The sequence below is a fragment of the Corythoichthys intestinalis genome, chromosome 7 (genome assembly GCF_030265065.1).
Source record: "Corythoichthys intestinalis isolate RoL2023-P3 chromosome 7, ASM3026506v1, whole genome shotgun sequence".
NCBI lineage: Eukaryota > Metazoa > Chordata > Actinopteri > Syngnathiformes > Syngnathidae > Corythoichthys > Corythoichthys intestinalis.
Window position 1 is genome coordinate 14442190 of NC_080401.1, and position 12172 is coordinate 14454361.

The following is a 12172-nucleotide window of genomic DNA, read 5'->3' on the forward strand; positions in this document are numbered from 1 at the left end:
CCTTAATCACCATCAAGCAGACATATGGCATTATGTTCTCCAACAATTATTTTTATTTGACTGGTTTTTGATTGTGAAGAAGCAGACATGCTACAGATGATAAAACACAACGAGCTCATTTAAGACAGAAGTCTGAGTATGAAGATTCATTAAAATAGGAACAGAAAATCTGCGTACGCAGAATAATTTGAATGTGTAAAAAAAATTCTATATAAATTACTACCGTTCCACAATAAGGATTACATGTTTACAGTGCAGTTTTCAATGAAATAATTTCCAAGTACTTTGTTTTTACAGGCTGAAGGCCTGTCAGGTTGCCATTCAACTTTGTTTTTGTTGTTGTTCACTTTCTTGTTGTCCTTGTGGACACTAACTTTGAAGTCCTACTCCTCTGTCCTTTTTGAATTGATTATCTTGAATCTGGGTAGCTATGTAGCATGCAAGGTTGTAGGTTTGGTCTCAATATTGGTAGGGATGACATAACAGCATAACCTGCATGTACACTTTTTGCTGGGGACGGGACATTAATGAGACCAAACACATTAGGTGAACAGGGGTGAGGGCTACATTTCTCACGAATATGAACCTAATCAATTGATAGGCTAAAAGATCAATGCAAAATAAATCTGTATTGACTTATATTAATTTTCACAGTGCAAAATTATAACGTCTTAATCTGAATCTCAAATTTTCTCCATCTTGTTTTGAGTGTTAAAGCTAACGTTAATATTTACTTTAAGTAAATATTACTATATGTTCTTAATAAGACCAAACATATAAAAGTTGCTTTCACATAATGTTTTGAACAATATCTATTCTTGAATTAAGAACATTTGTGACAAACAAGTTTTCTATTACTTTTATTTTTTAGGATTAAATATACCAACGTTTTGCTTAAAATAAACTATTAAGTTTATTTTCAGCTAGCTATTTTTTGTATTTCAAGAAATCCGAGTAAAATCTACTTGAAGCACTGGCAGATAATTTCACTTATTTCTTGTAGATTTACACTGAAAACAAGGGATTTTTTTTCCTTCCAGTTTTAAGGAGGTGGGTTTTTGCAGTGCATATGTATTGGTGCGGGTGATACACTGTTCGATTCAAATCTTTGAAACTACTAAAGACACATTTTGAAAACTTCCAGAATAAATGTCTGGGTTTTATTAGCAAATTTAAATTACAATATTTGAACACAAATCATAATAACATACACAAGAAATAAAACATTTGTTAATCATCGCTTAACTATCTAGGAATAAAAAAAAAAAAAAAAAAAAAAAAACATTTGCCCTAAGACCACTCAAAATTGCCAGTTTAAATAAATTAAATATCACAAAAAAACTTCCTAGAAATGAAATAACGAAAATAAATAAAAATGGAGCCTTCCTTCAGGTAAATCACTAATGCTTTTGTCCACAAGCCCAGCCAAACTCAACAAAAAATGAAAGCTCCTTTGGGCTGCTTTAAGACCACATAAATAAAATAAAAATGAAAACTGGGGAGAAGGGGGTAAACCTTGGTTCACTACATTTCTCACAGTTTAATTAACGTTAACAGAAGAAAAAATACAGGAGAATATTTCCCTCAAAGCAGCTTCCTTCTCGAGTTCGGGAAATTCACACAGATTAATGTTATCCTAACTCTGATGCAGGTCGAACTTTAAGTAGTAAAATTAGTGGTGTGTTCCCCACCTCCACAATATTGACGACGACTTTTTACATTACTTGCAGTGGCTGCTGCTGGCGGAAAAAAAACCTTCTTATATCTCTTGTCTTCGAAGGAGGCGGAAGAGGCGGCATATTGTATTTCGGGGGGGGGGTGGGGGGTGAAGTCAGCAGCCAATCAAACGTGCGTTTGAGGGGGAAAAATGGATTGGCACATTCAGCAGGTGAAAAGGGGTCAATGTAAATCCGAACATGATGAAAATAATTCACTTAATAATTGTTGGGTCTATTCTATACGAACAACATATAGGAAAACAATCTAAATTACCTATATAAATGTCATTATGTAATGCAAATAAGGTTGCTTAAATGTTGGTGGGGACAATTCGAACATCCTGAAAAGTTGCTAGTGTTGTGTCCCTACTGTTAGCCGGCAGAAGGCATGCACACTATTCATCACAGCCTTCACCCTGTAGTGTGCTGTAGCACACTCGTTCTTGTTTGATTTTACATACAGATGTTGTCAATACGATCCGAGGATATAAAAGTGATATCACTTCAATTTGGGATTAATCAAATTTTTACAGTAATGAAAACTTATTTTAAAAGGTGTTTGATCATTTCATCTAAATAGCAGAAAACTCTGAAAAGTTTTCTTCAAAAACAGATGAGTTCAAAATTTTCATGTAACTTTAAAATTATACTGAAATAGTATATTTAATCCACCCTCACCGTTAACGATAACACACAATTATGCTTATTCTGATGACGTATAAATCTATAGTTGAAGTGTTAGCGTGTGCGAGGGAATTCGATTTGCCTAAAAATGCACATATGAGGAGAGTACAGTAAACCTCCAGGTCCTGCTGTTGGACAGATGTGATGTGCATGTGGCAATAAGTCTCTCTCCAATGCGTTTCCTCTCCCTGGCTTGAGTCAACTTTACACATGGAGTAAGAGATGACCTCATCCCTTTCCAAGTCCCAGCACCCCCAAGGTCTGGACAGGAAATAGAGGAGAGCACCACCCCCACCCAGCTCAGTTGCACACGGCTACCCCAAAAAGAAGACATCAAAGTCAGAAGAACCTGTGAAATTAAATACATTTTGAGAATACAGGCTCACCTGTCAATGTAAAATCCATATTGTGTTTAACATGAATGACAGGTAGTTGTTGTCAAATTTTCATGCTGTCATTTCCAGCCGCTGTGTAGATTCCTCTTTACGAAAATGTTTTATGTGCCTTCGACAATGCAAAAAAAAAAAAAAAAAAAAAAATCACATCTGAAAGCCATTAGGCCCTCAAACTGTTAGCAAGCACTCGGTGGATTCTTTCCGCTCTCTTGGCATCTTGCTACATCTTTCTTTGCCTTATTTCTCGTCTGACCGCCTTCGACCTCTTTCTCTATTTCAGTAACAAGGCTTGCTTAGGTCAAAACTCAGCTCCTCCAACTTTTTCCACTTTTGGTCCACTGAAGACAACATATCTCATGCAGTCCTGGGTCACGTCAGACACATTAGTCTTCATCACTCATACCACTTGGTATGTTTCAATGGTCATTTCACTTTGGTCAAATTTACAATGTCACAGCGGAGGAGCATCTCATGTGTGTGTACGGTGGTATGAAAAAGGCCTCTGAACTTTTTGGAAGTTCTCACATTTCTGCATAAAATCACCATCAAATGTGATCTGATCTTAGTCAAAATCACATAAATGTAAAAACAGTGTCTGCTTTAACTAAACCGCCCAAACATTTATAGTTTTTAGTATTTTAATGAGGATAATATGCAAACAATGACAGAAGGGGGGAAAAATCAGTAAGTGAACCCTCTGCCTAAGGAATATTAACTCATTTGCTCCCAGCAACGTATAAATACGTTCTATTTTTAACTGTTTCAGTGTCCCAAAGATGTATTTATACGTCTTTTACATTTTTTTTTTTTTCAAAAAAGACATCTCTGGGTCATGATTCAGTTTAGCTCCAAAGCGCAAAGCTGAAAATCCATTTTAAAGCAATAAAACTGGCCACTGGAGGGCAGTAGCGCATTTGGTAAGACCCGCAACCCGATTCAATGGCAATGAAAGGCCGAGCCGCACGGCCGGGTGCTGGCGGAAGACAACCGAATGGATTCCAGGCGGCGGACGGCCGAGCAGAACAACCGGTAGGACGCCCGGGATGCCAGGCGCTGGATGACCGAGCAGAACGACCGGGACCATTAGTGCAGCGGACGATGCCTTTGAGTCAGTACTGCTCATGAGCAGAGCCCACAGAGATTCAAAAAAATTCCTCTTTATGAGACAGACGATGAGGGAAAAGTTTAACCGGCTGTCGCGGCCAGAACAGCGTCATCGTTCAGTTGTGTGTAAATAAATTGTTACTTTGCTTTCAAAAGCAATATTTGTCTTGTTGTTTACCTTATTTTGTAAAAGGAAAACAGATTCAGATATTCAGATGTTTGGGATGTAACTAAAGCAAAAAATATCTGTGTATAAGTCAAAGTTATGTTTGAAATGTATGCTTTCACAAAAAGCTCAATTTCTCAGTTTTTTCATCAGAAATTGGAAAATTGTCCAAACTAAGCCATTTTCTAATGGTGATTTCTAAAGAATGGAAAAAGATATGAACTAACTTTTTTGTCTGCTGAGAGAAGAGAGTAATCTTTCTTTTGTGTATATAGCATGTTTAGAGCAATAGAACAGAATTTTCTGTGGGCCTTGCAAAATCAGTCAAAATCCAGTAAAACGGCCGGGAGCGAAGGGCCTTGCTCCGGTGAAAATGGCTGGGAGTGAATGAGTTAAAGATCAATTGAAACCAATTTTTAGGTGTGTGCCCAACCACTGATGAGTGGTTTAAAGCTGCCCTGCCCACTATAAAACACACACCTGGTAAGAATTGTCTTGACGAGAAGCATTGTCTGTTGCGCATCATGGCTCGGACAAAAGAGCTGTTTGAAGACCTGTCATCAAGGATTGTTGATTTGTATAAAGCTGGGAAAGGATACAAAATCATCTCTAACAGTCTGGATGTTCATCAATCGACAGTCAGAGAAGTTGTCTACAAATGGAGAAAGTTTGGCACTGTTGCTTCTAGGGGTGTGACAAAATATCGCAATGGTGATTCTTTGTATCCCAAAAAGTTATCGATCTGTCCCTGCAAGAATCGAGATACCGTTTTTAAAAGGTGTCATTAGCCACGTTTACATGCTGACTTTTATTCATACCGATTCAAATCATTCCGAATGGAAATTTCACATCAGCTGTTTACATGTCACTTCATCTATTCCGATCCAGCGTTTACATGTGACTGCCTTTATTCCAAAAGGACGTTTGACAACTGCCGTCTGACATGCGCAGATTAATCAAAACAAAGCGTCACGTTGCAAAACATGGAGATCGATCATCAGATCAGCTGCTGTTTTAACTTTTCGAGTGGAAACAAAACTTCAGAATGATACGCCGTTCATTTAAAAAGTTGTGTGGGTGCGCTGTGCGTGTGCTTGGAAGCCATGTTGCAAGTGACGTTACTTACGTCACCAAGTGACGTCACCACGTCAGTACGGAGCATGCGCAGAAACAACGCAACCAGACACCATTCCGCTTCCCTGTTTACATGATATAATTTTACTTCTAATCGGTTTGGGAAAAGGAATATTCCACCCCTGTGAATCGGAATGAAATTCCATTAGGTTTGGGCCTGTTCATTCCGAATGAGGTGTTTATATGGAACACATTTATTCGGTTTGAACAAATATTCCGATTGTAATTGGAATATTTGGCTCCATGTAAACGTGGCAAGTGTCTTAAAAAAAAAAAAAAGGAACCAACAAGTTGCTACCAAAATCTTCCACCATAATAGTGTCTCAGTTAACTGTAAGGCTGCATTGACTGTGCTCGACGCCCAATCCATTTACACTGGGAAAGTATGTTCATTCGAAACCAGAGCATTCACAGTCATTCTGCCTGATTTTCAGGGCATTTACAGGTCTCTTGCTGTTCATTTTAGGGCATTTCCAGGTCATTTCCTGTTGAGTTTAAGTCACTGCCCATTCATTTGGGTGATTCCCAGGTCACTTCCTGTTCTGTAACACAAAATAAACAGGACGTGACCCAGAAAATACACCAAAATCAACAGAAAAGTAATTGAAAATCAACAGGTAAATGACCTTAAATGGCCCAAAATTACCTCATTGTCTGACATTGGCTGCCACTGATGGCCATAGCCGTTCAATCCGTTTGAAGTGGGAGGGATGGCAGCGAATGGACGAATGTTCATTCTCTGCCACCCTCCAAGTTCAAACGGATTGGACGTCTACTAGTGATAAACTCATTCCGATTCACAACAGAAGCTTGTTTTTCTATTTATTAGTTGTTGTAGAATATCCAAGAATGATTTCCTGACCAATATATCGATAATCGTTGTATCGCCATATTGTCAGATCGTTATCGTGAGCTTTGTATCGCAAACTGTATCGTACCGTGAGGTACCAAGAGGTTTCCACTCCTATAGGGATGGGAATCGAAATCCGATTCCAATTCGGAACCGTTTCCGAGTGTTTCGAGGCCTCGACATCACAATGAAAAAGCCTTAACGATCCCTTTAACGATTCTTAAAGACGCGTATTGCGTCGTGACGTGTGTTGTTGTCCAGACGCATCAAACTAGCATGGCGCCAAGAACCACTCGCTCCAAAGTTTGACTACACTTCACCAGGAAAGAGTGTGAAAATGAAAGGTTACTACGGGTAAGCACGAGCATTGCAGCCATAAACATAACAATGACAGCACGTAGGTTCAAACGCTCGAAAGTGTGTCTTCACTTCACGAGGAAAAATTACAACAAAGCGACTTGCAGTCATTGCAAGGTGGAGATAACTGCATCGGGAGGGAATACGACTGCGCTGTCCTCACAGAGAGGCTAAGGCTCAGTCCTGACTCCTGGCTATACAGCTAGCTAAACTCCCAAATGACGATGCAGAAGATGTTGGTATAATTTACTGACTTTATTCAACCATCACTTGAAGAGTGAAACTAAGAATAGAAATGAAACAAATCAATTTCGCCCCCAATAACAAACAGGTTTGCATCAACGTAATTCAGCGATGATTAGCTGCTAATAACAGTAATAACAAATGGTTAGCATTCGTTCGCTAGCATTGGCACATGGTTCAAATCACTACACAACTGGATTTAAGTGTCCGATCGCGAGTGGAAACACAACAACAACAACACAAAAGATGATACATACAGGCGTTGCCTCTGTAGATATTAACATTAACAAAGAACGTAGGCTCGTAGAAGTGTTTCCCTCTCTCACTAACGCGCTCACTCACTTGGATGCGGCATTTCTCCTTTGGGTGTATGCACGCTCTTCTTCACGTGAGAGCGTTCTTCTTCGCGTGAGGAAGCGCAAGGGCGCCCCCACTTGAGCGTGTAAGCGCCACAAAAACTAAAAGGCATGCAATTCAATGTAATGGTAAAATAATACACGTTAACCCAGCAGTCCCCAAACTGCGGCCCGCGGCCCAAATACGGCCCGCCTCCACATTTGGTCCGGCCATTTTGAATTTTTTTTTTTTTTTCTCAATCGTGTTATTTATTTCCTGGCCTTTTCCTTGAAGAATTCAGAGAGGGTTATTTGGTTATTATCTATTTAATTAATAGTGTTTTTATTATTAATTATTATTATTATTATTATAAAGAATCCAGAAAGGGTTATTTGATTGTGGCTTTCTGAAAAACAATAATTTTTTACATTTATGCACTTCTGCAATTGTCACACTTTTTCTGTTACAAACTGACCCCGCCCCTCATCAGAGAAGGGAAAAGTTATGTGGCCCTCACAGGAAAAATTTTGGGGACCCCTGCTTTAACACATATTGTCAAAGGCAGAACAACAACCTATCTGCCAATATATACCAATATTTTTTATTTCTATTAGATAAATGTTTCAGTAAAATGTTACACATCCTTGTGTATTTGCCACTTATTGCCACAGTTAACATTGAGGCTTTGGGCCTCTTTTGATCTCGTTGTGACTTTGTAAGGTTGTGACTTCTGATTAAACAAACTCGATGCCAATCAAAACGTTTGTTCTTCTTTTTCCCCAAATTAGAATCGATAAGAGAATCGATAAAGAATCGACTCGTTAAGCAATATCGATATTGGAATCGGAATCGTAAAAATCCTATCAATTCCCATCCCTACACTCCTAGTTGCTTCTCTCCCAAGGAGTGGCCGTCCAACAAAGATGACGCCAAGAGTTATGCGCTGAATATTCAGGGACGTAAAAAAACCCCCCCAAAAAAACGCTGGAGTGTCTGCTAAAGACTTCCAGAAATCACTGGCTCAGTCCAATATCACATCACACACATCAACCATATGTTAAACTATGGCCAAGAATGGTGTTCGTGGGAGGACTTCACAGAGGAAGCCACTGCTGTCTAAAAAAACATTGTTGCTCGTTAAATGTTCGCAAAAACCACTTGGACACGCCCCAGACGTTTTGGCAAAATATTTTGTGGACTGATGAAACCAAAGTTGAATTGTTTGGGAGTAACACACAATGTCCTTTGTGGAGGAAAAATGGAACAACTCAACAACATCAACACCTCATCCCCACTGTGAAGCATGGTGGAGGGAGCATAATGATTTGGGGCTGTTTTGCTGCCTCAGGACCGGGACAACTTGCAGTCATTAATGGAAGAATAATTTCAAAAGTTTATCAGGATGTTTTGCAGGAAAACCTGAGGCCGTCTGTCAGACAGTTGAAGCTAAAAAGAGGATAGATGCTGCAACAAGACAATGAACCAAAACACAGAAATAAATGAACTTCAGAATGGTTTCAGAAGAACAAAAAACACATTCTGGAGTGGCCAAGTCAAAGTCCAGACTTGAACTCTATTGAGATGCTCTGGCATGACCTAAAGACAGCGATTCAATCCAGACATCCCAGGAATCTGACTGAACTACAGCAGTTTTGGATAGAAGAATGGGCCAAGATTAGTCCTGATCGATGTGCCAGATTGATATGCAGCTAAAGGAAGCGTCTGGTTGAAGTTATTGCTCTCAAAAGGGGGGTGGGGGGTCATAAAATATTAAATGTGATGGTTCACTTACTTATTTTTCCCCCTTCTGTCATTGTTTGCATACAATCCTCATATTAAAATATGAAAACCTATAAATGTTTTGGTGGTTTTAGTTAAAGAAGACACTTTTTTTTCTTCTGTGTGATTTTGACAAAGATCAGATCACATTTGGTGGTGATTTTATGAAGAATATGAGAAATTCCAAAAGGTTCAGATACTTTCTCATACCACTGTATCTCTTCATTCACTCGTTCCCACATATCGGCCTGGGGATTTGTGAGAGGACCCCTCCTCCCTCTTGCTCCTCATCCTTTGCTGCCTACTCTGGAATAAATGTACAATCTGTTTGTGCACTGTTTTATGAGATCACATATTCTCCAACCCTCCACCCGCAAACACTGCCATTCTGTGCTCTCGTTATACTTTGAAGTTCTGCATTCCAGTCCCACTGCATCACCAAGACAGCACAGCTGCGCAAGGCCCGTTCTTGATGGAGCCAAACTCTGGTGAGCAGGTAAGGTGGGGCAAAAATATTTCTCTGTTGTAGGCAAATGATGGAAAAAACGATGCAGGTATGGGAGACAGGAGAAAGAAAACATCAAAAACATTAGCATACAGTGGGGTAAATAAGTATTTAGTCAACCACTAATTGTGTAAATTCTCCCACTTGAAAAATATTACAGAGGCCTGTAATTGTAACGTGGGTAAACCTCAACCATGAGAGACAGAATCTGGAAAAAACAAACAAACAGAAAATCACATTGTTTGATTTTTAAATAATTTATTTGCAAATCATGGTGGAAAATAAGCATTTAGTCAATACCAAAAGTTCATCTCAATACTTATGTACCCTTTGTTGGCAATAACGGAGGCCAAACGATTTCTGTAACTCTTCTCAAGCTTTTCACACACTGTTGCTGGTGTTTTGACCCATTCCTCCATGCAGATCTCCACTAGAGCAGTGATGTTTTGGGGCTGTCGTTGGGCAGCACGGACTTTCAACTCCCTCCACAGATTTTCTATGGGGTTGAGATCTGGAAACTGGCTAAGCCACTCCAGGACCTTGAAATGCTTTATACGAAGCCACTCCTTTGTTGCCCCTGCTGTGTGTTTGGGATCATTGTCATACTGAAAGACCCAGCCACGTCTCATCTTCAATGCCCTTGCTGATGGAAGGAGATTTTCACTCAAAATCTCTCGATACATGGCCCCATTCATTCTTTCCTTTACACACATCAGTCGTCCTGGTCCCTTTGCAGAAAAACAGCCCCAAAGCATGATGTTTCCACCCCCATGCTTCACAGTGGGTATGGTGTTCTGCAGATGCAATTCAGTATTCTTTCTCCTCCAAACACCAGAACCTGTGTTTCTACCAAAAAGTTCTATTTTGGTTTCATTTGACCATAACACATTCTCCCAGTCCTCTTCTGGATCATCCAAATGCTCTCTAGCGAACCGCAGACGGGCCTGGATGTGTACTTTCTTCAACAGGGGGACACGTCTGGCAGTGCAGGATTTGAGTGCCTGGCGGCGCATTGTGTTACTGATAGTAGCCTTTGTTACTGTGGTCCCAGCTCTCTGTAGGTCTTTCACTAGGTCCCCCCGTGTGGTTGTGGGATTTTTGCTCACCGTTCTTGTTATCATTTTGCCACCACGGGGTGAGATCTTGCATGGAGCCCCAGATCGAGGGAGATTATCAGTGGTCTTGTATGTCTTCCATTTTCTAATAATTGCTCCCACAGTTGATTTCTTTACACCAAGCTTTTTACCTATTGCAGATTCAGTCTTCCCAGCCTGGTGCAGGTCTACAATTTGTCTGTGGTGTCCTTCGACAGCTCTTTGGTCTTGGCCATAGTGGAGTTTGGAGTGTGACTGACTGACTGACTTGTGGACAGGTGTCTTTTATACCGATAATGAGTTAAAACAGGTGCCATTAATACAGGTAACGAGTGGAGCCTCGTTACACCTCGTTAGACCTCGTCAGAAGAAGTTAGACCTCTTTGACAGCCAGAAATCTTGCTTGTTTCTAGGTGACCAAAGACTTATTTTCCACTCTAATTTGGAAATAAATTCTTCAAAAATCAAACAATGTGATTTTCTTTTTTTTTTTTTTCCACATTCTGTCTCTCATGGTTGAGGTTTACCCATGTTGATAATTACAGGCCTCTCTAATCTTTTCAAGTAGGAGAACTTGCACAATTGGTAGTTGACAAAATACTTATTTGCCCCACTGTATATACTGTATATGAGTTACTGGTTGTGCTAGGTTTGTATTACATGGTTCCCAAGCCATTCACCACAATACAAATGAAAACTAACTAGCAAAGTTAAAAGTCTAACCTAAATACTTACACAATCCTAACCTCATCAACACTATTGTTTATATGCATTTTAGGATAAAACACTTCTTTTATTATCAGCGATATCTTGCGGGAAAACAATCACCTTAAATACTGTATACCTTGCCTAAAATCACTTATTCTTTGTATGCTGAAGTCAGAATAATATATCATGCGTCAACATGGTATGGAGCGCTCACACTTGTCAAGCAATCAAAATTTTAGGTATAAGGTTTTGTGGAAAACACCATCTCCAGTCACAGACTTGAATTCAACCACACTTGTAGAATGCTTGGAAAACACCCACTGAAAAAGCAAAGTATGTGCAAATAATTGATTTGATTCTTGCTTGACTGAAATCTCACATGACATCTTGCCTATCAACTCCTAAGTTTTGTGAGACTTTCAAGGGATGTTGTGTAAATATCTAGGTCAAATGACGTGCTGTATAAATTTGTAGGCAGCTCATCTACTTCATAGTTCTGGGGTCCGAGTGTTAATCCCAGCTTTGTTCTCCCTGTTCTTGTGTGGATCTTCTTAGGTACTCACAGTTCTCCTCAAATTAGAAAAATATGCATGTTATTTTAATTGAAGACAATATTGCCCATAGGCGTGAGTGTGAAATCTTGTCTCACTTTGACCTCGGATTGGCTGGCAACCACTCTCGGGTGTCACCAAACTTTGTTGGGATATTCACAACAAAATTTCCAGATCAGCTAATTTCTAGAACCAGAGCCAGTCAAAAGTGACCCTGTAGGGAAGGAGTGCCCAAATCGGGCCGCAAGGGCTGCGGTGGGTCCTAGTTTTTGTTCCTACCAGTCGAGCACATACTGTACCATTTAACCAATGAGGTTTCTGCTAAAACAAGCAGCACCTGACTACAATCAACTGATTACACTTGTAAGACACTAGATTGGTGCAAAGGATTCGTCATGTCCTTAAATAGTTCCAAGCACAAGCAACGCTATAAGGGTTTTCAGTGGAACTGACAGTGATGATCGTGACATTTATGGGGAAAAAATGGATAAAATCGCATATCTAAGCACTTTTTTGATTATGTTGTTGCATTATAACAGATATATGAA